Source organism: Podarcis bocagei (assembly GCF_964188305.1).
Source record: "Podarcis bocagei genome assembly, chromosome: 6".
In the NCBI taxonomy this organism is placed as follows: Eukaryota; Metazoa; Chordata; class Lepidosauria; order Squamata; family Lacertidae; genus Podarcis; species Podarcis bocagei.
In genome coordinates, this window is record NC_138130.1 from 7,773,167 (window position 1) to 7,797,953 (window position 24,787).

At 42.0% G+C, this 24,787-nt stretch overlaps 2 long non-coding RNA genes across 2 annotated transcripts; one reads left to right on the top strand and one right to left on the bottom strand.

Annotated features, from left to right (window-relative positions):
• Positions 1-1,743: 1,743 nt before the first annotated feature.
• Positions 1,744-4,280, bottom strand: LOC308589217. The gene is made up of 3 exons (XR_014009161.1): positions 3,638-4,280; positions 2,665-2,764; positions 1,744-2,252 (listed from the first exon to the last, which is right to left on the bottom strand). It is a non-coding gene; the product is annotated as an uncharacterized lncRNA (long non-coding RNA).
• A 14,308-nt stretch (positions 4,281-18,588) lies between these two features.
• LOC308589553 lies at positions 18,589-24,521 on the top strand. The gene is made up of 2 exons (XR_014009382.1): positions 18,589-21,113; positions 24,328-24,521. It is a non-coding gene; the product is annotated as an uncharacterized lncRNA (long non-coding RNA).
• Positions 24,522-24,787: the final 266 nt, after the last annotated feature.

A 24,787-nucleotide genomic window follows, 5' to 3' on the forward strand; every position in this document is an offset into this window, starting at 1 on the left:
CAGATAAAGCACAAAGAAGATGCTACATGCAAATCATTTGCACTAACATAGGATCTGGGTAGAATAACACAGATCAAGATCACAGGCATGGCAAACAGTGGGGATCCTATTCCTTTCCACATATAAACTGCCACGTTTTGCTCAACTGAATAGCCCAGTCTGTATTCTGGGATCTCATATCCACAACCTAGGAAATCAAAATAAATATTTGGCCCTTTAGACGTCTGACTTAAACTCCTCACTACTTCACTCCTTGTTCCTATAGCCTTCATAAGAAGCATAACTGGCTTCAGAGAGTGCAGAATCTAGCACTCCATGTGCCGTTTTTAAACAAAATGCTGGTTCTTTGTGTTACGTGCTTTCAAATAGTCTTCCAATTCAGCAGCAGAAGCAACGTTTTATTTCTGCTAGAGAAACTTACAGCCAAAACAAATGGGGGATTATCCATAAGTATATTACACTTCAGGAGAGAGTGGGGATTAGCAAAGTTTGTGATAGTTTGTTACAAAGGAATCACAGAATGAATAATTGACTGGAATGTGATGCCATACAAAGAGCAGAACTGAGGCTAACAGACTCACCTCAAATCTCGCCTCGGTCATGATCTCACTTCACTATATGGTTTGACCCCATAAGAGCCGACTCAGCCACTTCAGTCTACAGAACTTGCATTTCTCTAAGTGCCACACAGTGTCTCTGCTGCATTTTTGAGGAATCTTCCCTTTAGTGCGGCACCACGTGTACTCCTGAATGCCCGTCACTCTTTTAGACGCCTGCTGGACTCGTTTTCATCAGCCCAGCCAGCATGGCCAATAGTCAGGGATGTTTATAGAACTATAGAGTTAGAAGGGACCCTGAGGATCATCTAGTCCAACCTCCTGCAATTCAGGAATATGCAACGGCCCCATACAGGGATTGAACCTGCAACCTTGGCATCATTAGCATCACACTCTAGCCAGCTGAGCCATCTTCCCATCCAACCAAACCAAACCTCACCTATTCCTGATTTAAAGCTTTAACAGGTCAAAACAAGCACTCTAAATAACAAGAGTGATTGGGTTGTATTTATAGGATTCTTGTATGGGTCAATGAGATTTATTTCTGCATTATATTTATATTCCATTTTTTCTTCCCCGGAGCTCAGGTTGGCATACAGATGTTTCCGCCTCCCCATTTTCTGCTCACAGCAACCCCGCCAGTTTTGTTAGCCTAAGAGTCCATCAGTGGCCCCAAATCAGCTAATAAGCTTCCTAGCTCAATGGAGACTCGAACCCTATTCAAACTACTGTAAGTCACTGGCTCTTTGACCTCATTCTCTGAGCTCTTTGAAGCCTGATCATTATACTAATACATTTGCCCTGCCAGTACAACTTCAGAAGCGTTAAAGATGAATAATTTTTTGTTATAAATCCTTGGTGAACTTTCTATGTTAATTAAAGAAAGAAACATTTATTTACATCTTACAATTGGAGGCATACGGAGGGTGTCAATGTGTGTGACAAGCTCTATTTCTAAGACTCTACAATAAGAGTGACAGATCACTATCAGAGGAACAGGAGGTAAGAAGGGATCTAAAACTATCACATGCTTTAGGAACAGTTCCCGAGTAATTTCAAACATTAGCTATAATCCTGAACACTCTCAAACGAGGAAAACCCCAGTGAATATGAAGCCTATAGGCCAATTGGCGCAAATGTTCTCAAAAGTGCTTGCTTCTCAGTTCACTTCCAACTGTTCTTCTTCCATCTGTTAGTACCTTTAATTAATTATGTTATCCAATGGCATCTGTGTGTGCATGTGTGTGCGTTAAATGACATTGAAACAACCCTCCAAAACCCAGTATTTGTCTTTTCTGACACAAAGCCTGCTGCGTTCATTTCATTTTCTGCACTGAGAACATTTATTTTAATCCACGGTTTTCTCTTCTCTGTACCTCTTTGTCTACACATAGGAGGGATGAACATTATAAAGGAGCCTCACTTTCATATCTCCTTGAACGAGTTAACTACATTTTTTTTTTAGCTGTCTCATTTTGAACACTTAACTGTCATAGGGCAGAGCATGGACCATTTCATACATTTTAAAATAATACATTGTCTCGTTGGCGATAGCACTGTCATTTGTTTTCATTTTGCTGAGATGTCATTTTCTCAGATTGAAATATATATTAAAGGAGAAAAGTCCAACTTTCTGGGAAATACAACCAAAGATTAGGGTTTGATTTTCATTATTATTTGATGTTGAGGATCCAACTAAGGAACAAAAACAGCAAAGTGTAAAATATGGGCATGATGCAGTCAAAGTTAAATACTTATAAGACAAAAGGGGCATCTTTAATTCATTAATGATTTCAAACGAAGAGAGCATATCTCTTTCTACTTCTTATTGAAATCAGTGGATTCAAAATAGATCATGGCTATATCATGCCCAAGTCAAAATAAGTTGTAAGTATTGATTTGCACGAATTCATAGAAACAGAATGTTACAGTAGGTAAAAATACACATGACTGATTTGGGTAGAACAAATTCCATCTCCACCCAGCAAATGTGTTCCAGAGATAATGGCAAGTCATTTTGACTGAGCAGAAGTCTACTTGCATGAGGCTGCCCACATATATAAAGATTATTATTCATATTATTCCTATATGGACATATCATACTTACAGAACAGTAATATTCCAGAGATGTGAACAGAAGGTTTTAAATATAGTCTGCTTCTGCTGACGCAAATTATTTCTTTGTCCCCAGTTTCCACAGAATGTATCTGTTGTAATTAATCCAATCAGAAGCCACATATTAACAAAAAGCTCAATTTCATTTTTTAAAATGATATCATTAACTACATACACGTACACACACACACACACACACACACACACAAAATAGACCACAAGTGGCAGCTAGAAACTGAAAATTTTAAATGAACACTTTCTCCATATCCATCTCTTTCACGTCAAATAAGAAGAGAAAAGCATGTTTGAGGGAGATAGTGTTATGGAAAGAGCTTCACACGGAACTGCCTGATTCCCCTAAAGCTTATTCATCAAACTAGATTTGGCATAATGTGTTCTAGTGATTTTCACAATGTTTTAATGTGCAGTGTTCCTTAAAATTACTGCTATGATAAAGCAGGCACATTTGCTCATTTGAAAGAAGCAGCAAATAAGAATAATGGAAAAAATCTAATGTTGATCGACAACAAGGACATTTGGTGGGCAACTGGGAACAGTCGCAACACCATGTGTGGAGAGCTATCAGCGATACCCTCTGTTTAGTAATGAACAATCTCTCTGGCCAGACTGAGACATTTCTCTCGTAGAGGAAAACCTAGATGCTAGAGAGATCTCCAGCCTCCTTAATGCCTACAATCATCTCAGCTACGTTACCCACATGACGGTGTCACTCCACACATGGGCAGCAAAGTTATGCCACTAATGATGCCCTCTACACCTCATGGTTCTTGGCCTGCAACATCCATACAGTGAATGTAACACAATCTGGAACACTTATTGTTCAAGGTTTCAGAATGTGGGGCAACCTCTCCAATTTGCTGGTGGCGGTTGTTTCTGCATTTCTTATAGCGTTGGCATGGTATACTACACAAATATCTGTGTAGTGTACACAAATATGCGTGTACCTTATTTGCAGTCTCTTCTGCTCACTAAACAATTGTCTTTCTCACAGAATGGAGAAGAATGTAGGGCTGCTTGCTCTCAGAAAGGTTTTCTTATCCCAAGTGTTGCCTGTGACAAAACAATATTGGTTGCTTTTTGGGTGCAAAATAACATGGCTCTCTCTGTGTGTGTCCATAATCTGCAGAGGAGGGAGGAAAAGTTTCTGGGTGGTATATAACTTGAATAGCTGCAGCTGACAAGCTTTTTAGCATAGCTGCCAAGGAGACGCTATTGGCAAGAGAGAAATTCCTATTATATTCCCCTAATGTCACCATTAAATTCTTGTGTGAAAAATTTACTTGGAAAGTGCTATTACCTCAGTACAGACAGCATTCACTGTTGCAATTACTGCTTGCTGTGTTTTGGAGAATATTCCTCTCCAGTGGGCTTTCTTTTATATTTTCTAAATAAGTTTGGAGCTAAATTCTAGTGCAAGTAGGAATCCTCAATGAAAATGTTCTTATTTAATATGCAGCATGGTTACTCAATTTTTAGGCCCAGAATAAGAGGTTGTTGGGACACGGGTGGCACTGTGGGTTAAACCACAGAGCCTAGGGCTTGGTGATCAGAAGTTTGGTGGTTCAAATCCCCGTGACGGGGTGAGCTCCCGTTGCTCGGTCCTTCTCCTGCCAACCTAGCAGTTCAAAAGCACAAAGTAGATAAATACTTCCAGTGGGAAGGTAAACGGTGTTTCCGTGTGCTGCGCTGGTTCACCAGAAGTGGCTTAGTCATGCTGGCCACATGACCTGGAAGCTGTATGCCGGCTCCCTCGGCCAATAAAGCAAGATGAGCGCCACAACCCCAGAGTCGTCCGTGACTGGACCTAATGGTCAGGGGTCCCTTTACCCTTTAAGAGGTTGTTAGTTGATGAGCAGGGTAACTCAAAGCTGGATAGGAAAACCACAAGAATAAGCAATAATAACTGGAGACAATATTTAAGGGACTAGTCCAATGCACAAGAACCTGACACAAAGCAAGTTGGAGTAAGTTAAGCCAGTGTAAAGTTACAGGAAAAACTGGGCATTTAGCTGGATCTGGTGTAGACAATCTTACTTGGTTACAAGCGATCACCAAAGAAGAAAGAATAAGATTTATAGCAGTGGGACATTCTCTGTTTACATACAGAAACTGAATGCATTCCTCCACAATGAAAACACCCACCCCGATTCCAAAACCTTTGTTGTGAGTCCTGCACTTGGTTTATGCACTCATTCTGAGCTTTGTTTAATTGTCAAGATGCAAATCCTATAACTGTTTCACAGCATGGCAGTTGCCACCTTTATAGTTCTGTCTCAGGTCAGCTCCCCATCGGCCAATAATTGCTTTTGCGTTTTTTAAATCAACAGCTCCTCCACACACAAATCTGTCTCTCGACCTCTCTTCCAGAATGTTCATAAAACAACAGCATTCAGTCAGTTTTGTTACTTACTCCTTCCTTCTCTTTGTGTTATTTCTGTTTTCTGTGCTTGAGCTTGCTATGGATTTTGTTGCTCATTGCATTTGGGGCCGGGCAGGAATTTCCCACTAGGCCAATTGGCTCTTGCCTGGTGGTTTTGTCTGCCTCATAGCAACTGTCACAACTTTGGGTGGTTTGGCATTGGATGAGCCTTGGTCTTCATCAGAGAGAAGGTTGTAGCCTCTGCCTGCCCCTCTGAAGGAAAGGGTACCCCATTATAGGCATTTGGGAGGAGTTGCTTCTGTGTAGATGCTCAGGCAGGGCCACAGCACTCCTCAAGGCAGCAATCCTGTGAGGGTGTTCCTATTTGATGTAAGTCATAGGCTCCCTCTCTTCCGGGCTGATCCTACAGGAAATACTTCCAGCAGGCAGGCTGGAGGTCAATGGTTGTCCCCAATGTGTATGCCAAACCTCTTACATCTGTACTCGATAAAAATTATGGCATTATTTGACCTGAGGTATGTTGTCTTGTCTGGTTACTCTACATGAGACAGGGCAGCAGGTGATGTGGTGCTGGGCACATAAGTGGATAAGAACAGTTTATCTCTTCCATTCCATTTCCCAAAGAAACTATATTATTTACTACAGTGGTACCTTTGGTTAAGAACTTAATTCGTTCTAGAGGTCTGTTCTTAACCTGAAACTGTTCTTAAGCTGAGGTACCACTTTAGCTAATGGGGCCTCCTGCTGCCACCGCACCGTCACCACACAATTTCTGTTCTGTTTGTTAAGAAGCAAAGTTCTTAACCCAAGGTACTATTTCTGGGTTAGCGGAGTCTGTAACCTGAAGCGTCTGTAACCCGAGGTACCACTGTACTTAGGAAGTCTGAGTCAGGCTCACATAAGGGCTACACTAGACATAACATTGAACAAATCTTTGCATTTAATGCACAAGTTTTAAAACAAATGCAAATAGCATCAGTTCAGCTATTTATTTTAATATAATTCTCGAGATCACAGCAAATATGGAGGGGCAATTTAACCACTTTCTTCCTTTCTGCAGTCTTGAGCAAAAATGCTTCTTCTGAAGCTACAATTTGCATCAGGAAAAGCTGCTGTTAAATCAAACTATGCACCAGACATTCTTGCCAGAGTCACAAAAATTGTTGTTTAAAAGAAAAGAAATGAAAAGTGAGACTATGTGAGTGACTTGCCTATTGACAACATTGGCTAGAACTACCCGGATCTAAAAAAACACTAAGAAAAGAACCGTTATATAGTTCTCAAAGCAAATTTACCTTGATTGCTGTACAACGCCCCCTGGTGTCACATTTTATAATACATTTTAACGTTATAATTGACCTGTGTAGCTGAGTCCATTTTTTAGTTAATATGAGAGAAAAAAGAAACCACAACTTCTCTTAAAAGATATTAATGGTCAAGGGATGTGTGTTTTAATCCTAACTAAATCTTGCTAAGAATAGTGTCATTTTCCATTGAGCATGCAGCCTCTGAAATGTTGACCTTGTGTACTTCCTGACCTGCCAAGCCTTTTATCTTCACAAATATCTGGGGTTTATTGAAAATTATAGGGCCTGGAGGGTGTTATCCAACACCATACAAGGCTTAATGATGACTCTGCCCCATGAAGGAAATTGCAAGACAGAGAAAGGGCCCACTCCCAATGGGAATACAGTGGTACCTCGGTTACTGAACGCCTCCATTGTCGAACATTTTGGTTCTCGAATGCCAAAAACCCGGAAGTAAATGCTTCCGTTTTTGAACGTTTTTCAGAACTCGAACGTGTGATGTGGCTTCCACTGAGTACAAGAAGAAGCTCTTGCAACCAATGGGAAGCCATGCCTCAGTTTTCGAATGTTTCGGAAACCAGTCTTCCGGAACGGATTACGTTCGAGAACCAAGGTACCACTGTATATATATATATATATATATGTGCGGTGCAATAGGACAAAATGAAGAATTCCTTTTTTAAAAAAATAATATTTATTAGTTTTCCAACAAATTTAACACAACACTACAAAACACCAAAAAAGAAAAAACATACAATACAATACAAAAAAAGAAACAAACAAAAGAAAAGAAAAGAAAAGAAAAACCATTTAAAACACAATCCAGTTTCAACATCTTATCTTTCTTTCCCTTATTACCTCAACCTCCTCACACCTCCCTTTTTGTATTCCACTTCTGGTTTTCTTTTTTTAAATAATATTTATTAGTTTTCCAGCAAATTGAACACAACACTACAAAAAACCAAAAAAGAAAAAACATACAATAATACAATACAAAAAAATAAAAAAGGAAAAGAGAAAAAACAAAACAAAAAAACTGCTAAACACTAACATACAACTAACAGAACAAAACAAAAACCATTTAAAATATCGTCCAATTTTAATATCTTATCTTTCTTTCAGTAATTTCCACGACCTCCTCACACCTCCCTTTTTGTATTCCACTTCTATTAATTGTTTCAGCAATTCCTTTCCATCTTCCTCTGTTTTCTATCCTATAATTGTCTTAACACATTCTAACCTTATTTTTCCCTTTAATGCTCTAATAATCTATTTATACTTAATTCCTTATAACATTTCTACTAAAGCCATATAACTTCATTCCAACATCTTTCTAACATTCATTAATTTTACAGTGTTTCTGTAAATAGTCTTTAAACTTTTTCCAGTCTTCTTCCACCCTGGTCTCGGATTCTGCCAGTCATTTCCGCCAATTCCATGTAGTCCATCAACTTCATCTGCCATTCTTCCCTGGTGGGTAAATCTTGTGTCTTCCAATATTTCGTGATGAGTATTCTTGCTGCTGTTGTTGCATACATAAAGAAAGTTCTATCCTTCTTTAGCACCAATTGGCCGACCATGCCCAGGAGAAAGGCCTCTGGTTTCTTCAGGAAGGTATATTTAAATACCTTTTTCATTTCATTATAAATCATCTCCCAGAATGCCTTAATCCTTGGGCATGTCCACCAAAGGTGAAAGAATGTACCTTCAGTCTCATTACATTTCCAACATTTATTATCGGGCAAATGGTAGATTTTTTGAAGCTTAACTGGTGTCATGTACCACCTATAAATCATTTTCATTAAGTTTTCTCTTAAGGCATTACATGCCATAAATTTCATACCTGTGGTCCATAACTGTTCCCAGTCAGCCATCATTATGTTATGTCCAACATCTTGTGCCCATTTAATCATAGCTGATTTCACCGTTTCATTCTGAGTGTTCCATTTCAACAGCAAGTTATACATTCTTGACAAATTCTTAGTTTTTGGATCTAACAATTCTGTTTCCAATTTTGATTTTTCCACCTGGAAAACTTTTTTGTCCAATTTGTATGCCTCCATTATTTGATAGTAATGGAGCCAATCTCGCACTTTGTTTTTCAATTTTTCAAAGCTCTGCAATTTTATTCTCTCTCCATCTTGTTCCAGAATTTCCCAATATTTCGGCCATTTGGCCTCCATATTGAGTTTTTTCTGTCCCTTCGCTTCCATTGGTGACAACCATCTTGGGGTTTCCCCCCCCCTAACAAATCCTTATATCTTATCCAAACATTAAACAATGCTTTTCTAACAATATGATTTTTAAATGCTTTGTGTGCTTTTACCTTATCATACCACAAATATGCATGCCATCCGAATACATTGTTAAAACCTTCTAAATCCAACACTTCAGTATTTTCAAGAAGCAGCCATTCTCTCAGCCAACAAAAGGCAGCTGATTCATAATAAAGTTTAAGGTCTGGCAGGGCAAATCCACCTCTTTCTTTAGCATCCGTTAATATCTTAAATTTTATTCGAGGCTTCTTGCCCTGCCAAACAAATCTAGAAATATCCTTCTGCCACTTCTTGAAACAATCCATTTTATCCAAAATTTGCAATGTTTGGAACAAAAATAACATCCTTGGCAGCACATTCATTTTTATCACAGCAATTTTGGCCTAATAACTTCAAATTTGTCCATACTTCTAAATCCTTTTTCACTTCAGTCCAACATTTTTCGTAATTATTCTTGAATAAGTTCACATTTTTAGCAGTCATGTTAACCCCTAAGTATTTCACTTTTTTAACCAATGTTAGTCCTGTCTCCTCCTGAAACTTCTCCGGTTTCTTATCTTGTGACTGGAAATTCCCCTAGCCCGGCTCTTATAAAGCAACCAATTTTAAAGACTTCCACTAGGGGAAAACAGTTTCTATTTGTAATAGTCAATTAGTATCCTCTTTCAAACACAAATCCGGAGTTAGTTTCAATTTTTCAGTTCCTTTTACTCCTTTTTAGTAACAGCCGGAGACAATAGAAACAATGTATTTCTCTTATTTTGCTAGCTGTCAAAGAACGTTCTAAGCGCTGTCAATGAACATTCCAAAACATTGGTCCTGCTAGCAGCCCGTTTCCAGGGTCAGAGCGGCAGTATTTTTACTCTCATCACACTCTCCTGCAGGTATACTCTGTCCACAACTCCCCCCCCTCTTCTCCTGCCACCAAGGGGGGTTTTTATACTCTTTTCCGATGGAAATTTAGTCTTTTACAAAAGGCTTTCTAAGACTTTAGCTTGCAGCCTTATTGCTTCTGTCTATTTACAAATGGGGAAGGCGGACTTCCTGTGTTGAACCTCCCCGTTTCGATGCCAAATTAAACTTTTAAAGTCCAATTCTCCCTCTTCCGCTCTACTCACAGATAGTTACTTTGAAGTCAAATTGTCCACAGGAAAAAGTCAGTGCTCTCTGGCAACAGCTATGCGGCTTCGCTCCGTGGAAGAAGCAGACGATTCGAAGCATCGCGCCGCTCACCCCACTTCGCTCCGGATCCCCGAAACCGGGTTTCCCCGTGAGTAGGGGAGGCGCAAAAGGTGGCCGCCGAATCCCACGCTCACAGGCTTCTCCCGCCTGTGATTTTTTTGCGGGTCTCCGCCTTCGCCGTGGCGGCCAGACCCAATTCCCATGGGGCAAATTCCTCCCGATCAGAGGAATTCCGCCATTACCGGAGGCACCTCCCCAGAAGTCTCCCAAAATGAAGAATTCAACAGGTGTCCAAGAACACAATGTTAATGTATCCAAGAAGGCCCTTCCTGACTTACAATGTCAATTGCTGCAGCTTATTTTGAACCAATCAATTAAGAAAGTACTATAAGACCTGAATTAGCTATATTGATTATTCCATAGCACAAAGTAGTATGTGCACACATGTGCAGTCCTGCCAATTTTCCTGTCACATTTAGTTAGAATTACTTATACATACTTTAATAAGAGATTCGCTCTTTAAAAAACAGTAATTAAAATGAGTTTTCTAGTGCTTTGAAAGAAAGATGTATTTTGGAGATATCGGAATGCTTTTGTGAGAAAAGAGGACAACAGATAAAATGCTTCATGTAATAGCCAATAATTCTGCATTCATTTAGGTATATTAAACTTGGGCTGCAGTGCTATAGCTACTTACCTGAAAGCAAGCCCCATTGAACTCACGTCTGAGTAAATGTACCTAAGATAGGATTTCATTCTTATTTCCATTACATTATTTCCATTTGTGCCCTCCAGCTCATTTTTGTAGGCTGTTAAAAAGGATTCTTACTGGCCAGTTCACATATTCATGTATATGTTCACTAGTCAACATTTGATAACATGCAGTTGGCTGTATCAACTGCTTTCATTGTCCTCCATATTGTGAGGTGATACAAAATGAGGTTCACCCAAGGCATGATTATTGCTAATTGAAAACAGTAATATTTGATGTCCATTTTTGTAAGGACCCAAGCATGTGCCAGCTTCTTTCTGTCTAGATCAGTGTTCAACTCTTGGAATCTTTATTTGTGAAAGGGAATTAAGATTTGTAGAGCAAGAAGACAAGATTCACAGGCCTTGCTGGCTAAATTCAAAATTTGACCGAAAATAAAGAAATGCATTTTAAAAGCATTGTCGTCATTGCTTTTAACCCCCTATAGCAGGGGTGGATAACTTTTTAGCCATGAGGGCTAACCCATCATCAACTTTTTCCTTCCCCACTGATTGATGAATGGAACAGATAGGGAATGTATTCTTCTTCCCATGTAAATTGTGTTCCTCCCAATCCATGGGTAGGAAAACTAAGGCCTGGGGGCCAGATCCAGCCCAATCGCCTTTTAAATCCAGCCCACAGGCAGTCTAGGAATCAGTGTGTTTTTACATGAGTAGAATGTGTCCTTTTATTTAAAATGCACCTCTGGGTTATTTGTGGGGCATAGGAATTCATTCATTGTTATTTTTCAAAATATAGTCCGCCGTCCGCCCCCCAAGGTCTGAGGGATGGCGGACTGGCCCCTGCTGGAAAGGTTTGCTGACCCCTATAGCAGCTGTTTGTTAGGCTTAGGGAGCACAGGGTGAGGAGTGAGTTTGGTGGCAGTTGACCTCTGTGAGCTGCATGCAGGCCATGGATAGCCTACTGGTGCCCCATGACAAACAGATATTTGTTTGTTTGTAAGGACTGAAATGCATGTGGCTGAATAGGGATTTTGACCCAGGTTGCTCTTGTTGAAGGTCAGCACTATATTACAATACATTGCAACTGCCTTATAGCGTACAATCTTTAAAAAAAAAACCCACCATATTATGTTAAGGAGCTTTAAGTCCACAGTTTGCATAATTTGTAGGTTTGTGATTCCCTTAAAATAAAAGTTTTAATTTTCAAAAACTCACTATATTCCCTTTTCAAAGTACCAGTGTCTGGTAATTAAAGTACAAGGCACAAGTTGTAGTTTTTCCCCCCTCCAGAGTTTTCAATTAAACCCACTATATAATTTTCAATTAACTCCACCATATAATTTTATGTTTTCTGTCTCAGTGCTTGTTTCATATGCACAATACCATGGCCAGACTGGAATGATGATTGAACTTTTCGCACTGAAAATGTGAAAAGTATGCCTTCTCTTTGGAGATTTCTTTTTCATCTAAAGGCAATTCAGTTTACATCAGGAAGCCCCAGATAATATCAAAATATGTTGAGCTAAATGCAAGCAGACAGGAATTGGGTTGGAGTGTAATCAGAACTCTTGTTACAAGAAAGTACTGTCAGATTGGTTGCTCAGAATTTATGTGCTTGGTGCAGCAGAAAATGGAGCCTTCCATGAGCTTTAAGCCTTGGTGAAGAGCTGAAGGAAGCAACTGCATATTTATGTCCTCTGTGATTAAAAAATAAAATAAAATAAATTGTGCACCAGGCAATACCACACAGCCCTAGAATGAACAGACTTGAACAGATCGAGGGACCATGGCATTGAAGCACCGGGGAGAGAAGGGTTAAACTGGAGGTAAATGCAGAATGCAAATCAGTCTAGCATGAAAAGACAACACCAGGGAGAGTGCTTGGGCCTTGCCTGGTACAGGAACACTGGCATTAGCCATACAGATGAGAGCAGCTATACTATATGGGCAAAACAATCCTACACACTCAGGAGGTCGAGGTCTGCGGTAGAACATCGGATGTACCCATAGCCTTGTCAGAAAGGGGATGGGGGTTGCCCCATACTGAGTCAGCCATTTTAAAATTTCCCCCTGCCACTGACACTAACTGGCAAAATAAAATCTATGCCAGTTACGGGCAAACATACATTTTCACCCCCCAGCCTGTGAGAGATGTAGTGATGTAACACGCGCCTATGGTTGTTCTAATCTAAGTTAATACAGTGCCAGGTAGATGCTAGTGAGGGGCTTGAGGACTTATATTAAAAGTGAAAGTGAAAAAGATCTATGGGCCTCTTTGAAGTGTCACCAAACATCTCCCTGAATGTTTTACCAAAATTCACCTCTTCCCCCAACCCCAAACTGCAGTGATTCTCAAACTGCAGTCTGTTGAGTCCTAGAGGATATACTTCGACTTGGCTCCTTTGTTGTGATTGGTTGAATGTGAAATCAGAATAGAAAAAGAATGTCTGGGCAAGGAGAACCATTCTTCAAATAGATGTTGAGCAGGTGCCTTCATATGTTACTTACAAAGACCGAACATTAAATGTGAGAAAGTCTTGTTGATATCACATTATTTTAGATTCAATTGAACCTGTAAGTAAAGTGTTCTGGAGAAAAGTAGTAGTGTTTTGTTAAGGACATGTTTATGAAATCAAGGTGGTAGGGAAATAGATGGGCTTTATGAAAACAGAGGGCACTTAGGGACTTCCGGGTTAGCGCCGCCAGCAATGGCGGATTTCCTCTGATCGAGAGGAATCCACTCCATGGAAATCAGGGTCTGGACCGCCACCGTGAGGCGGAGACCCACTAAAAACCACAGGCAGGAGAAGCCTGTGGACGTGGGATTCGGCTGGCACCTTTTGCGCCTCCCCTACTCGTGGGGAAACCCAGTTTCGGGGATCCGGAGCGACGTGGGGTGAGCGGCGCGGTGCTTCGAATCGACTGCTTCTTTCACGGAGTGAAGCCGCATTGCTGTTGCCGGAGAGCGCTGACTTTTTCCTGTGGACAATTGGACTTTAAACAACTACCCGTGAGTAGAACGGAAAATTGGATCTTTAAACATCTTAATTTGGCACCGAAACGGGAAGGTTTCAAACAGGAAGTCCGCCTTCCTCTTTTGTAAATAGATTGAAGCAAAGGCGCTGCAAGCTAAAGTCTTGGAAAGCCTCTTCTAAAGGATTAAATTTCCATCGGTTAAAACTACTAAACCCCCCCTTGGAAGCAGGAGAAGAGGGGGGAAATTTTAGATTGCCTAAGACTGCAGGAGAGAGAGTGAAGAAAGATAAATTACCACCGTTTTGAACCTGGGAACGGGCTGCCAGTAAGATCGACGTTTTGGGAAAGTACATTGACTGTGAATAAAACGTATGTTGACAGACAGTTAAATAAGAGAAATATATTGTTTCCATTGTTTCCTTTTGCACTTAAAAAGGAGCAAAAGTAGCTGAAAATTGAAACTAATTTTGTTGCTGGATCTGCGTTTAAAAGGACGGATACAAATAGAAATTGTTTCCTCTAGAGGGAGCTTTTGAAACTGTTGTAGGAGTGGAGCTGGGGAATTTTCCAGCTGCAGAGATTAAAGACCGTGAGAATCAGAGATTGACCTTGGACAAGAATGTCGACAGAAGAAGCCTTAGTGATTGCATTTTGCAAGATAAGTGCTTTATTGGAACAGCTTCATGAGAAGACGGATGTGATGACTACTAAAATTGATAATTTGGGACAAAAAATGACTGATTTGGGACAAAAAGTGAATACCTATACAGAAACTACTCAGGAATCGATTCAGGAATCCACTTTGACATGGCAAGTTGTGGAGAAGACGAGGGAGAAAGCTGTTGTTGAACCTCAAGTAATACAAGTGGAGAGAGCCCCAGCCGTTCAGTGGCAATTTGATGAATATAAGCTGTTGCCTTCTACGATTGAATTTAGAGAAAGCCAGATTTGGAGGGATGGAGTCCCGCTTGGATTGGAGAAGGAAAGTTGGATAGATCCCCTTATGCAGGGATGCTCTGGCTTTTGGGATCTGGATTTGGGTCAGGGGGAGATTGGAGTTGTGGGGGCCTTTAGCTTCGGAGGGATTTTGAAACACGCTCTGAAATATCTTATGGACTTTAGTTTTGACTATGGAGAATGGGCTGACCTGTCGAGAAGGAATAAAGACATTGTTAGGTTGGAGTTTCCCCGAGATCTACTCCTCAGCGCCAAAGGAAGGAAATTAAGAACAAGATCAGCAGAAGATAAAGTTAAGTGCCTGTATAAATATGAAGATCTGCAGAAGGGACATGGAAAAGAGTTAAGAGCCTTGGACAGAAGATCACCTGATTGATGGACCATATGGAATTGATAGAAAGGACTGACAGAATCCGAGACCAGGGAGAAGAGACGGTGAAAGAAGATTGGAAAAAAGTTTAAAATTTATTTAGAGAAATATTATAAAATTAATGAGTGTTAGAAAAATGTTGGAATGAAATTACATGGCTTTAGTAGAAACGTTATATGGAGTTAAGTTCAAATAAGTTTTAGGGTTTTAATGGTAAGATAAGGTTAAAATAAATCAAGACAATTAAATGACAGAAAACAGTGAAAGATGGAAAGGATTTGCTGAAATAATTAATAACTAGAATACAAAAAAGGGAGGTGTGAGGAGGTCGATGAAACAAGTTAATGAAAGACAAAGATATGGAAATATTGGATGTGTTTTTAATTGTTTTTGTTTTTGTTTTGATGTATTGTGTCTTTTGTTTTTGTTTTTATGTATTGTAATGTATTGATTTGTATTGTTTACTTTTTCTCTTTTTTTACTTCTTTCTGTAATCTTTAAACTTTTAATAAATATTATTTTAAAAAGAAAAAGAAAACAGAGGGCACTTAATCCCCATAGTTTTATTGTCTGATATTATGCTTTGTTCTCCTATAAGATTTTGACCATGGGCAGTTATTGCTGGCTGCATTCATTGCAGCAAGGCATTTTATGTTATATAATGTGGCATAATGCCAATTGAATTCGATTTTACTCCTGCATTAGCTATGGCCCACAACAGAATATACAATACTGAATGATATAAAATAATAAAATCCATTTCATAAACATTGCCCCAATAAGTGAGGGAGGAAAAGGTGCTGATAAATTTATTTTCGTCATAGTCATTGGGATGGCAATTCACATCATGGGAGTCAAGAACAGCAAAATAAGGTTTGCTGACTTTTAAAATATGCAGACACTTATTGCTTAATAATAAACGTTTCTTTACCAAGCAGAAACTGGGGAAGACATTTCGTAGAATCATAGTGTTGGGAGATACCACAAAGGTCATCTAGTTCAACCCTCTTCAATGCAGGAATCTTTTTTGCCCAATGTGAGGCTTCCACCGATGACCCTGAGATTAAGATACGCATGCTCTACCAACTGAGCTATCTCAGATTATCATGTGACTAGGACAGTTTTAAAGAGAATGTTCTAGAATCCCTTTCTCTTCAGTGGCGAAGCTTCATGCTCTGGCACCGGGGGGCGGAGAGCAGGCGGGCTGTGGGACTGGCGCGCAACCTGGGGGCGTGGTGGTCCGCCCAAAGGAGCGGGGCATGTGTCCTGGAGGTGGGGGCACTGCCCGCAGGCGTGTGGCACGCATTCTGGGGGCATGGCACACCACCTGCTGGGGCTGGACACCCAGCGTGGGCGAGGGGGGGCAGCTGCGATGGAACCCCACAGGGATTGCGCTGCTGGGGGCGGTGTGCTCCCCCTGCCCTTCCTCTGCCAGTGTTTCTCTTGCGCCACATAAATGGGCATGAGTATCATTGGCAAATTTTCCTTCTACAACAATAGTTGATGTTTCATTAATTAATTATTTTCACCTGAGAAAATAGCTAATTTGGGTGAAATACTCTTCTAAGCAATATCAATGCTTAAACATGGCAGACCATGCTATGCCATTTCTTTTACAACTGGGGTTATTTTTTTCTTCATTGTAGCCACCTTTATGGCATCAGCGGAATCAAGTTAAGACTAGATCTCCGAGGTGACACCTTTCCTATATGTTTATATCAAACTCATTTTGTGAGTGCCGAACCTTTTGTAGCCAACACAGTAGCACCCATTCAGAAGAGGGAAGAGTCAGCAGTCTTGGGGAAACTCCAAGGTCTCCAGAGGTACAACAAATCATTAGAAGAAAACTCTAAAGTGGGGGGGGGCAGACATCTCAGTAAGCATGGGGCATGCCTAATGAACACACAAGGGACACGAGTGGCGCTATGGTCAAAACCACTGAGCCTCTTGGGCTTGCCGATCAGAAGGTAGGTGGTTCGAATCCCCAAGACGGGGTGAGCTACCATTGTTCAGTCCCAGCTCCTACACACCTAGCAGTTCGAAAGCACTCTTAAGTGCAAGTAGATAAATAGGTACCACTCCAGCAGGAAGGTAAACGGTGTTTCCGTGCGCTGCGCTGGTTCACCAGAAGTGGCTTAGTCATGCTGGCCACATGACCCGGAAGCTGTCTGCAGACAAACGCCGGCTCCCTCAGCCAGTAAAGCAAGATGAGTGCCACAACCCCAGAGTTGTCCATGACTGGACTAAATGGTCAGGGGTCCTTTACCTTTACCATTATTTTTAATGAACACAAAACACTAATTGGGCAGGGGAGGGAGTGGAATGGGGTACCTAGATGTTATGTATTGGGTTTAACACTTTTATGTTACAAGGTGTGTTCTAACCAATTGTATAAGCATTGGTAGATGAACGTTCTAATGGCAAGTAAGCGCATGTGCTTTCAACTGTCAACTGTCAACCGTCAGTTCTTGTTGGGGCTTTTATTGTGTAGTCCTGTGAGTTCGGGTTTTGTTTTCCTTTGAGTGAGCCATTGTCACTGAAAATGTTGAATTAACGTCGTTGAGGAACTTATACTGCCTTGGGCTTCTGACTTTTTCAGAACATTTAACATTGGTGATGAGGATGGGATACATCCATTCGGGTTAAGGCCCGTAGAGTCCTGTTTGCGCTTAAACCCAGGACCATAGAGGAGCTTGTTCACTTAGTCGCCCAAGGGGTCTTAGAGCTGGTAGCTTTGGGGACCTGGGAAACCCCAACTGTCACACCAGTTAAGCTGGACAGCTCAGTCTGTATCTGTGGCGATTACAAATGCACCTTGAACCGGGCCTTACAGGACCATGCGTACCTGGCTCCTGTGGTGAGCCACATGTTACCAACCCTGGCTGGAGCCAAGTTCTTTGGGAAGCTGGATTTAGCACAGGCTTATCAGCAGCTAACCGTTGACGAGGCCACCGCAGACACCCAGACAATTGTGACTCAAATGGGTGCTTTCAGGGTCAAACACCTACAGTTTGGAGTTAGCGTGGCCCCAGGGTTATTTCAGAGCCTAATGGACCAACTCCTTAAAGGCATCTCTGGAGTCACACCATTTTTCAATGATGTGCTGATCGCCAAATTGTCGAGAGAGGACTTTGCTGCTTTGATAGCGCTCCAACGCTTCCAGGCAGCAGGACAGGTAAAACAGAAAAGTGCCTGTTAGGAGTGAGCAGTGTGGATTTCCTGGGGTTTCGGGTTGATGCGGACGGCCTCCATCCAGCAGAGGACAAAGTGTGCACCATTTGTGACGCCCCAGACCCAAAGGGCAAGGCAGAGTTACAAGCCTTCTTGGGACTTCTTAATTTTTACCATGCATTCCTGCCACACAAGGCAGCTGTAGCTGAGCCTTTGCACACGCTCCTGGACACAAAGTGTTGTGGGTCTGGGGACCTCGACAGGTCAAGGCATTCCAAGGGGTTAAAGACTTGCTTGTGTCCAACTCAGTGTTGGCACACTTCGATGAAAAGCTTCCAGTGGTGCTGGCTTGTGACGCTTCCCCTTATGGAGTGGGCGCAGTACTGGGCGACCAGCCTCCGGACAGGAGGGAAGTTCCAGTGGCTTACTTCTCCCAAAATCTCACGTCGGCGGAGCACAACTACTCCCAGATCAACAAGGAGGGTTTGGCAATAGTTAAGGGAGTCAAAAAGTTTCATGACTTCCTTTATGGTCAGCCTTTCACTATCATTACCGACCATAAGCTACTTATGCTTTTGCCATGAGTATTGTGCTGGTCCATTTTCCTGGCTGGTTACCAATACTGGCTACAGAACCGACCCAGGAAAGCCATGGGTCACGCAGATGTACTCAGCCGGTGGCCGCTGTTGGAGAGCGGCCCTTACCCTGCTCCTGCCCTACAGATCCTGCGGCTGGAAGACTTCCCGGACCAGCCCTTGCATGTGAAGGGCATTGCTGCCGCAAGGGCGAAGGATAGGCTGTTGTCCCGCATCTTGGACTGGGTGGGGAGGGAGTGGCCCGGGAAGCCGGGTCCAGAATTTTCATGCTACACAGCCCGCAAGGATGAGCTGACTACTCACCGAGGATGTGTGTTATGGGGTAGCCGTGTTATAGTCTCCCCCCTCCCCGGGTAAGAAAAAAAGTCTTAGAAGGGCTGCACGTGTCTCACCTAGGGATCGTCTGGATGAAGGCATTGGCCCGTAGCTATTTGTAGTGGCCAGGCGTAGATGCAGAGATAGAGGGCTGGGTGAAACGTTGTGAGCCATGCCACGTCTCCCGGCTGGATCCACCCAAGGTACCAGTACAGTCCTAGGAGTCCACTCACTCCCCATGGCCCCGGGTGCACGGGGATTTCACAGGGTCTTTTCAGAGCCAACACTTCCTAATAGTGGTCGACTCTCAGTCGAAGTGGCTCAAGGTGGTGCCGACCTCACCTGTGCCTGCTAGAGCAACTACAAACGTGCTCAGGAAGCTATTCGCAACACACGGCTTGCCAGATACACTGATGAGTGATAATGGGACCGCTTTTACTTCGGCGGAATTCAAAAAAATTGTAACCAAGAATGGAATCTGCCACATTCATTCCGCTCCTTTTCACCCAGCCACTAACGGCCAAGCTGAACGCATGATCCGTACTATCAAAGATGCGCTTAGGCACATAGTGCATGGAGATTGGACTCTCCAGTTAATGGAGTTCTTATTGGCCCAACACATCACCCCAAGCGCAGTGACCAGCCGAAGCCCGGAGAAGTTACTTATGGGGAGGAGGCTCACTACCCTCCTTGATCGTATGCACCCTGACTGGGCTCTTGAGGGTTCTCCCCGGGGGACACTGTGTACGTCTGAAACAATGGGCCTGGACAGGGTTGGATCCTTGGTATCATCGCCCACTGTACAGGTCCGGTTTCCTACAAGGTAGGGTTGGAGGGGGGACTGGTTTGGAAGAAACACCTCAACCAGATCAGAGCCAGGGCACCTCTGAACACAGAACTTCAAGTGGAAGCAGAGGACAGAGAAATGGGTACTTCAGGAGATTCTGTGCCCAGGCCAGGGTGGGAACCAGATGGGTTGCCGGTGACTAAGTTACCCCAGCAGGGTGACTTCAGGCCAGAATCCTCGGTGGCTCCATCTGCAGTGAACCCTTCAGAGCCGGCCTCGCTGATCGCCCCACTCAGACCGTGGGTACTGGAGGAACCTCCTGGGTCACCCACTCGGGCACAGGAACAGCGACAGTCCCAGCGGGAGTGGAAAAGGCTGGCACACCTTGATAACTATTTTTGTTCCTTTCGTTAGGAAGTTGGGGGGAGGAGTGTTATGTATTGGGTTTAACACATTTTATGTTACAAGGCACATTGTAACCAATCGTATATGCGTTGATAGACGAACATTCTAATGGCAAGTATGTGCATGTACTTTCAACTGTCAACGGTCAGTTCATGCTCGGGTTTATTATTGTGTTGTCCAGTCAGTTTCGTTCTTGTGTTCCTATGAGTGAGCTGTTGTCACTGACAAATGTTGAATAAACTTAGTTGAGGAACTTATACTGCCTTGGGCTTCTGACTTTTTCCAAACATTTAACACCAGGTAAGAAAGGGCAAGTGAAAATCTACACTGGGAATAAGGGGGAGGAGGGGTCAAATCAAACTTACTTGACTGTTGAAGTTGAAATCAAAGGTTACCACTGGAGGGAAGGGGCCCACTCAAATTACACCAGGTGGGTGCAGCTCCCAGGAGACCCCAGAGGACAGCCCCACCATTTCTTCCCCAGGAGTGAGAGGAGATTAGCAGCACCTCCTATTTGCCTTTGGATACAATGGAGTTGCCTGGATGATCTCAGGAGGCAATGCTTCCACACTGCTCCTTGGTGGTTGCAGGCTGCTTGATCTCCAGCCTCCAACAACCTTTATCTCTCACATCACTGTTCTCCTCAGTCTACCTTAGCCTTTCCAAGAACCTGAGCATTATCTGCCATTGCCTCCACAAACTCACCACAGTGGTACCCCTCTCCATGGCTGAATGTTGCCCCCACCTGTTAGTCTCCCAGCATTCCAGTTCCCTTAGCAACAGTTGCCAAGACTGCACAAAACCCTCAGCCCTCACAATACTTCTTATGACCTGGTTCCCCCCCCCTCCAACTGGCCTTACGGATCATATTAAGACAACAGCAAGAACATTAAGCAACCTAACTGAAGCACGTGACTAGATGCATCTTCTGCCACAAAAGCGAAGGAGAAAATGTGTCTCGGGAGCATCCGTGTGTCCTCACAGGTGCAAATTGGGAGTTGGGTGGCTGAATGGACAATTTAACACCTTATTCAGGCTCCTATTAGCCTTTCCCCTCCTCTAAGTGGGTGAAACACTTTCACAGAAACCGAGAAAATCAAACCCATGTGTATTTGGATGTTTTGCTTACAAGTGATGTAATTTTAGAGAGGATTGTATTCCCAAGGCCTGGGCTCACTTCCCACAACATATAGGAATATACTGCAAGAAAAGAAAAAGAAAAAGAAGTGACGAGAGTAGATATCTGTCCTGTTTCAATGATTCATTCAATGTAGCGCATCTTGGGAGAAGTCCATTAGTTTCTGGATTTAAGATTAAATCCAAACTCTGTACCCAAACTGGCTTGTCACTCCAGCTGACAATTCTTTAACCAGCAACATTTGGCAGTACAAAAAGAATCTAACACTGTTTGAATGTCCCCTGATTCAGAGACAATCCCTATTTGGAGACATTGTCTTTGGAGCTTCCTGTTTGGAGGCTGGAGAAGGAGGGTGTCCCAGGGCCTAGGTTAAAGCCTCATGGTCCCCATGCCAGGGTCTGCATCCTAGCCCCACCCGCCCGCCAATTCTGCAATATACTTTGGAAAAGCCACTCACAAATTTGCTAATTGTTTGAAGGCTGCCACAGGTAGTTCGGCCCTCAGAGGAAGGGCATGCTTACTGCTTTAACTCACAGCCAAAGGAAGGAACATGGATACTGCACCATGGTGTGAACTGCAGCAGAAACATAAACAAGAGGGGGGAAAGGAGGTAAACAAGCAGAACAAAAGGAGCTCCCAAGAAACCTTCTGCTGCCTTTTCAAGTCAAAATTTGCTCATTTTAGAACACTCAGGTCAGCCCTAAAGTGAAATGCAAAGAAAATTAGGAGATTCCTCCTTGGACTAAATATCTGAGGAATTGCCAAGGCAGGTGCATTATGTGAGCCACGAGAGCAGCAACTAACCAGACTGTACAATATTCTGACAAATAATGGTTATAAAACCAGGCCAAATTTTTATTGACAGTTGCAGAAATGGTAAGGGTTGACATGGTGCCAGGGCCGAATAATATGTTTAATACAAGAAGGAAAAGATTTAAAGATGTTAACGTTTAATCTAAAGGGTATTAAAATTGGGATTTGGAAAACCGTTATAAGGATATGCAGTGAAATTCAACTAAGGGGAAACGAGGAAGTCATTTTACAAAGTAAATAACTGTTATTTTCAATAAGGTTAGGATTTATGTTTGTTATGTTTTGTTTGTTTTATGTTTTTGTTTGTCGTTGATATTGTAAAAACTAATAATTTTTTTGCAAAAAAAAAAAAAAAAAGACATGGTGCCAGGGCCAAGATCAGTTTGTTGGAATAGATCTGCTGGGTTTGGAGCGCCCCAAATCCATTCCAGGGGAATCAGCCAGTGTCGAACCTTGTTGTGGTAACAACACACACAATGTAACAGGCTGTTTTTTACTATGTAACTTCTATTTCAAACACAATTCAACATACAATATCTCACAAAGTGTAATTCCATAGACCAGCACATCCTGTAAACAGAACATATCTTGAAAAATTAAAGTCCAATGGATGGTCAGGAGATAAAGTCCATTCAGTTCCTAAATTGGCATATTGGCAATAACCACAATATGGCATGCTTATCTTATCGTGTTCCATGTATTGCTGCTTTGAGGATTCTAACGTTCCTTGTATGTAGGTATCGGATCAGATGGAAAACTTGAAGGTACTGTATGGCACAACAAGGATTCTGGGATAATACCTTGTTTCACCCAACTGGGTTTCGTCAGCCATGCATACTCTAAATTAAACAAACATGATATAACGCAATCTTTATACAAACCAAGTAACATAACATACAAATTAAACAACAAGTTTGCATACCATATTCTTGTATGATGGAAACATGGAACAAAATAAATTCAGTTAATCCAATCACTGGCCAAAGTTCCTTTTTATACAGAAAGGCAATATAGATTCTAACACAGGTGGCTACAATTGCTGTAAATGTTAATGAAAGAGACCATATTTTCATGTTTAAAGAAATTAATGATGTACCTTTAAGAATTAACACATTGTGACTCATAGGTAATAGCTGTAATCTAGTTCAGTATTCAAGCCTGCTGGATGTAAAACATTAAGCAGAAAAATAAATCTGTTTTCCTTCTGCAAAATAATCTTTTTGGCTTGTTCCATAGGTCCTTGATATGCCCAAATACAAAAAATGCTAGATCCTCATCGGAATGCAGTGCTTGTATAAATTGTTGTACCAAGGTTCATCGACAACTCCATTTCTGATTCTGGAACCAAGTGCCAATCAGGTTGAGGGGGAAAAAAACATTTCCAGCCCTGTCAACCAGCGACCCTAAATTGCTCAGGGAAGGCTCTAACCCAAGGGTGGGCGGGCAGGAAGCTCTTGAGGCAAGATGGTCCTGAGCTCCAGGGCAAGCAGCATTGTATAGGCTTTCCCCTTGCCCAGGCATAGGCAAACTCAGCCCTCCAGATGTTTTGGGACTACAACTCCCATCATCCCCAGCTAACAGGACCAGTGGTCAGGGATGTTGGGAGTTGTGGTCCCAAAACAGCTGGAGGGCCGAGTTTGCCTATGCCTGCCCTTGCCCTTTCAAAGCCTCATGGGACAGCTTTTCCACACGAAGCCACCACACAAACAAGATACTGGTCAAAACCTTGCACAGTATTTTGCTGCAGTCATTGGGTCACAGCACCACCAGGCAATGGCGTCTTGCACTTATTGGGTGCGGAACAAGGCTTTAATACATTTCATTTTAAAAAGGGGGGGGAACAGGTTCCAAGCATTCCAAGTTTTGTGACTTTGGAGAAAGTTTTAGTTCAGAACTGTGCTCTTCCACTATCTGCTTTACCCTATCAACTATGAAGATGTTGTTTCATACAATGCAAGTCCCTCATGAAGCCATCTCCAAGAAGTTGAGGTGCTGTTATTGCTCACAGGAACACTGCTGAATAAAAATGTAGTTTCCCTTCCACATTATTTGTCATTAAAGGATTCTGTCAATTAGATTACAATCCTAGAAATATTCAGCTCTTGAATTTGCCATGGGATTATCTGTAGATATTCTGATAATACCTGCTTGTCCCCAGACAAACAGAGTATGTTATTTTTCATTTTAATTAACTCCAGAAGGGATTGTATTGATTTTTTAAAATGAAATACATTATTTTCGTTGCAGATGTTCTAGAAGGAACATTCTGGAATCAACAGAGCAACTGAAATACAACTGTTGAGATTTTTTCCAGTAACTTTTCTGCTGCCCAAACTCTGGAGGCAGCCTTGAAGTTTTTAATGTTTGATTTTTTTGGTGTGTTTTTATTATTTTGTTGGGAGCTGCCAAGTCAGATGGGTGGCATATAAATAATAAAAATATGATGTTGATGATTACTGTTATATACAGAACCTAATACACATAAAGTTATTCATGACTAAGTTAGATTGACCTTATTCATTGCGAGAAACTAAGAATAGTCTTGTGCCAAAGTCTGTCCTATAATTTATTGAAGGTTTTCTTTTCCTGCAAGAGACTTCTATTTTTCTCTCTCCCACATTCACAATGAGTTTTAGTACTTCTTTCAAATTTCTCTTAACTGTTGATGGGTGCAAAATTAGGTTTACCTTGTCACTGTAAATTGTTC